Raw genomic sequence first — 6,475 nt, forward strand, 5'->3', positions numbered from 1 at the left:
GTATGTCTATTCATGTATTTTCATTTATCCTTCATTCATTCATTTATTATAAAACGGTTACGTTAGCGGCTGAATCACATATTTTGTTAATATAACTAAGTCCAGTACTTGAAAAGAAAGCATAAACACTTATTTTAACGGATATTCATTTTGACAAGATTTCTGAGAAATAACTTGGTTGGAAAATAATACATGTTACATTGACAAGTGTTTTCTTAATCATTTCAACATTAAATAACAAACTATCAATTCCTCGTTTGCTTTATCTTACAACAAAAGATTGAAATAATTACCAAAACAAAACATGTCAAGGCGTATGCATGATTTTGATAGTTCCTATTTTTTTCAACTTATTTAGAATGATTATTCTGCTATGTTGCATATTATAGATGCACCCAATACCAAGAACTACATGATTGCGAAGAAAAAATTAAAAATTGTAAGCAGAAAAGGAAAGAATAAAAATCATTGGATGATCATTAATGTTTTGAAATGAGAGAAAATTTGATAATTATAATTTTTATATTTTCTTTTGATTTTCGTTTAATTTTTCATTGGTGAACATATTTGTTGGAAGAAATAAAATTTATTGAACGTTATGCTGTTTATTATTCAAATTTAATCAAAGCTGTCAACTTAAGATGAGTAACTCTTTGAAAATAACGCAAATTCCTTTTGACTGGTTTAACCTCGATAATAACATGTAGAGGTAGAAAAATGTAAATTACAAAAATTAGTTGATTATATAAAATCAGTGTTTATTAAACAGTTTGCACCGGAAATATTAATGTGTAATCTTACTATGCTTTTTGTATTTGTGTTTTTTCGTATTCATATTAATATCTCTACATATACATGGAGTTTGTGCAATGGACACTCCCATGTAAATATTAAATAACAATTTGAAGGATTTATCAAATGGATAATCATCTGTCACACTTCATGCTAAGTATATAACACAAAATTTAACTTCATCGCATCGTATCTAAATTTTAATATGCGATGTAATAAAATCCATCGAATCATAGCCGTACCTGTTATGATGACTATATTAGATTTCAAATAAGATATGTCGATAAACCCAAACGCCATAATACATTCCATTAAAATTTGTAAATATTATACCTATCCAAGAATATAACCACATTTAATACGCTGAATGACTATCCAGATAAATAAAATATTAAAACACATCCACTACATAGCGTCGAATACATGACTTACAATTTACAGCTACTGCTCTTAAAGATAAAATATTTGATGTGCATGCAATATAATTCTTGCAACAAGCGCACAAATATGTGTATGTTCTTTCTATTTTCGGAACTCAGACAAGACACATCTCACAAAATCTCAGATTTCACTTTCCTACATTGCTACAAAGTGTGGAATCCTAAATCAGTTGAACCTTAGAGCAATTAATTAATAAGTTTTCCTTTTCAAAAAGAATTAATATTACTGAGCAGGTAAGTGCAGCTCATGCAGGTAATGGGTTTTCTGATCAAACATCGTTATTATTAATATAAATTTTGTAAGGATATCTTAACCAGGACATAGCTCATTCATATTTAACTCAGGCCAGATCTAATTTTGGTGGGCTCGTCAGACACGTAAGCAATAAGTAAACTCTCTACACACGATTGAACAAGGATATATGTATGTACAGATGTATGTATATATATATGGAGCAAAACAGTATGATTCAAATTCGTTGTTACTCTTGAGTTTCAAGTCTGATTCTAGTTGTCAGTCAAATGGCTGATGACTCCCTATAATGTAACTCCCAATAAATTGGTTGTGTGCCCTTCTATCGTATATGTATATATCAAATGGATATCTTATTAAATTATTCCGCACATACAATAACAGCCATACCAACAATCCAACATCCCTCCATCATCAGCTGTCCCACGGATTTCACTATGGTTTCGACACTTGACCATTTAACATCCTACTACTATCATGGCACTCCCGCATTCTTCTTCTTCTTCTTCTTCTTCTTCTTCTTCTTCTTCTTCTTCTTCTTCTTCTTCTTCTTCTTCTTCTTCTTCTTCTTCTTCTTCTTCTTCTCTGCCAAGAATTCACAACGACCTCGAACCCACAAGAGTAAGCAAGAGAGACAGAGACACGCTTATATGTGTGTTAGTGTGTGATTGTTTTTTGTTTTTTCTCAGACAATTATTAGACTAAGACAAACGATCGTTGCCAAACCTAATATTCATTTTCCACGGAAAAGATTATTTATTTTACCGACAATGCCATTTGGTGAATGCTTGGACATGCCACTACAATTTCTAATAAGATAGACTCAACAGAACCACTAGAGCTCATAGAAATATTCGATAAATATCTCATCGATTGTCTATAAGCACCTATGTAAGAAAGGGAAAGAAATTATTAGAGTATGTACTGCTATATATATCTGAAAATAAAACAGGATGATTAAGCTGGGTCACTTTCATAATCCGTTTGATTGATTTTGTCGAAGGATATCAAAATGCATCACCATAAATAATAAGAGCAGAAGTAATATCTATCAATGTAAAACTAAAATGTTAATGAAAACTCAAATGCAGCGTTCGTGCATACTACCGCATTGGACATTTGAATAATATATATGTACTCAAAGGCGGCGAGCTGGCAGAATCGTTAGCACGCCGGGTAAAATGCTTAGTTGTGTTTTGTCTGTCTCTACATTGTGAGATCAAATTCCACCGTGGTCAACTTTGCCTTTGATCCTTTCGAGGTCGATAAATTAAACACCAGTTTCGTTCTAGGGTCTATCTCCCAAAATTTTGAACATTGTGCCAAGAGTAGAAGAAAACAACTTCTCCATAGAGTTTCCCGTAAGCGAGTCGAGGACCTTCTGCGATTCAGTCTGGATGTCGACAGCAGCTGTGAAAAGGATGACCTTTGAACTGCATTTTCATCCTGGTGAAGAAATAGAAGCTCGCATGCGCTAAATCTGGCGAATAGGATGGGTGGAGAAACGATACCATGTGGTTTTCGGCGAAAAATAAGGAGTGAGGAGAGATCGGTAACGAGGCGCATTGTCCTCGTGAACAATGCAATATAAATGAAACCCATAAAGCTATAGATCTAAAGAGTCGCACAGTAACAGTATCAAATTTATTTCTTAAGCAGCTGGAAACATTTATTTCATTATAATGTCAGTGTTGTTATTGAAAGTGGAGACTCAATGGCCCAGGTACTAGGGCAGTGGACTCGCGGTTGTAGGATCGCGGTTTCGATTCGCAAACTGGGCGTTCTGAACGTTTATTGAGTGAAAACATTTAAATCTCCACGAGGCACCGGCAGAGCGTGGTTGCCGACCCTGCTGCTCTTTTTCACCACAATTTTCTCTCAATCTTTATTTCTGTTTCTGTTGTACCTGTATTTCAAAGGGGCCAGCCTTGACACGCTCTGTCATGCTGAACCTCCCCGAGAATTACATTAAGGGTACACGTGTCTGTGGAGTGCTCATCCACTTGCCCTTTAATTGCACGAGCAGGCTGTTCCATCGATCGGATCAACTGGAACCCTCGTTGCCGCAACCGATGAAGTGCCACGTGTTATTGATATTATTATTGTATTGTGCAACCTAAGTTCAACACCAATCGAAAGGACTTAAGTTCGAATCATATCTGTTTTCATATTTCATGTACAACATACATTTCTAAATAGTGGTTTTGTTGTTGTTTCAGGAAGGGTGCCCCACCGCATAAATGGTTTGTTGTGTGTTCCACAAATGGAACTGATTTCTCGCGCATCATATAGCAAAGAACAATTTTTTTTTTTATTATCACTGCGTATTTTCTTTTATTCAGGACAACAATCATATGAGTTCAAGTAAGACAAATGAATGGGGTAATAATGTTGAATCTTTGGAAATATATGATTTCAGAGAATACGTATGAAATACACCCTAAGATACTAATAAAGAGCATTTAATGAAATGAACCTTAAGAAATAATGGCGAGGAATATACTAAACTAGAAAAAATATTACCGAGAAATGCATTCATGACTAAACTATATAAAAAACAGAAATTTGTTCAAATTAGCCGTAATGTTTATTTCTTTATTGTCCACAGGAGGCTAAACATAGAGGGGACAGAGGAAAGGATTAAGTCGAGTACATCGACCCCTAAGCGTAACTGGCACTTATGTAATCGACATCGTAATGATTAAATGCAAAGTCGACCTCGGCGGAATTTGAACTCAGAACATAACGGCAGATGAGATACCGCTAGGCGGTGCGCCCGGCGTGCTAACGATTCTGCCAGCCCTCACCTTAAATTAGACGTGATATTGTTTAAATATTTTGATGGCGTCAGCGAAATCTTCCGGAGTTATAAGTTTGGAGAAAATAAAACTGCAGAATTTAGGCAAAAATAAAGTTATTGATATATTAATAACTACTCAGTTGGGTATGGTGTATACCTCAAAGACAAGATTATACATTGCTAAATTGTTTGTTAGACATTTATTCATGGTGATGTATTATGTTGATGATACATCGATTAAAAAAATCATCCCAAGAAGTATACATGCGTTATTGGAAGACTGCGACGACAGAAAATCTTTAGGTTTGAAACAAATGATTATTTCTTTTTTCTAATTTTGGTTCGCTATAAAATTAGATCTGTTACAGAAAATAACAGCAAAAATATACGCTCCGTTATTAATCCACATGAGACAATGTCCTGGCTTAGCGATTGCCTACACAGAACCAATTATATGATGGTGTTACTGATCATATTAATAGAGGAAAGCTTTCAATTTTAATGTTTGAAACATTATACAGATTAAATGTAACGCTGGGAAATTAATTTGAAACTTTCATTAATTTTCAACTTATTAAGTCTGTTATCATTTCCTTCGTCTGAAAAAATCGTTAGAATAATATGTTTTCGGTATTTGTCTCGTCTCTTTATGTTCTGAGTTATAATGTCATCACGGCAAACTTTGCTTTTCATCAATTCGCTATCGACAAAAATAAAGCAACGTTCAAAAAATTTCACCTCCCTGAAACTACTGTTCACGAGCCTAAATTGGAAATATTTAATTAATCTTGCATTCAAGAATATGTTAGTGTATATTATGAATTAGTGTTGCTTTATGTTGACAAGAATGCCATTGGTAATAATATTTATGTCAAGTTAGCTGAAACAATTTCTTTAATAAACGTAATGCCTAAGAATATATAGTAAACGAATCCAATGATTAGATTTTCCTAACACCGCACTACTTCAAACACGACCAATCTTATTTGGAATTAATATAAGATTATTAATGTTGTAACTAACCAGCTGCATTAACAGAAACCTCTTTCTGTCCATTTAGGATGAACACTATAAAACTGTAAATTACTATTTCAGCGTCTCTGTTATCCACGATTTTGGTCATGTTGGTAATACGTTTAGTAGTTAATTTTAAATAAAACTACAAAATAAACAAGAAACAAACGTAAATATTCTCTGCTTTTAGCTTTTATGAAATGAGTGCACTCAACAATGTAGTAGACACATTCTCCAATTGTTAGGCAAGCATATTTAGGGATCAATTTATTCAGGATTCAAGACTACTACTGCTTGTGAGTTACTAAAATCGTGAAAATGGATTTTGAAAGAACTCTAAATATTGGTTTCAAATTTTGGCACAAGGCTAGCATTTTGAAGGAGGAATTAAGCCGAATATATATCAAGTTCAGTGCTCAACTAGTTATTATTTCATCGTTTCTCAATGGATGAAAGGTAAAGTCTCATCTTAGATTTCAATGACGAACAAAATGTCGCGAAATATTTTGCAAGGTGTGCTAACAATAATTCTGCTAACTCGTCGACTAAGGATCTCTAAATATTATAGAATCTCATACATTTCGTATGTCTGATGTATATCATAACACCTACCACTGATTTTGCGTTTTGCCTTGATACAATATCTATTTATTTATTGCCCACAGGGGGCTAAACATAGAGGGGACAAACAGGGACTCACGGGATTAAGTCGATTACATCGACCACAGTGCATAACAGGTACTTATTTAATCGACCCCGAAACGATGAAAGGCAAAGTCATCCTCGGAGGAATTTGAACTCAGAACACAACGGCAGAGAAAATACCGCTAAGAATTTTGCCCGGCGTGCTAACGATTCTGCCTGGTTACCTTGATACAATATCGCAACTATCACGACTACACTTCTGTCGTTTTAAAAATATTTTAATTTTATGTCTACTGTTTGTTTACTTCAGTCACTGGAGTGAAGTCTTGCTGGGCTAACCACTCGATGGTTTTATTCAAACAAATCTATTCCAAGACTTGCTCTTGGAGTTGGTACTTGTGTCTCTGGTCTTTAAATTTTTTTTTTTGAACCACTGAACTATGGAGACCTAAACAACCCAAAACTGGCAAGTGATGGCGGAAGGGGACAACCAGAAACACAAACGAATACACACACATGCACACTTTATAT

This window comes from Octopus bimaculoides, chromosome 2, assembly GCF_001194135.2.
Source record: "Octopus bimaculoides isolate UCB-OBI-ISO-001 chromosome 2, ASM119413v2, whole genome shotgun sequence".
NCBI classification, from domain to species: domain Eukaryota; kingdom Metazoa; phylum Mollusca; class Cephalopoda; order Octopoda; family Octopodidae; genus Octopus; species Octopus bimaculoides.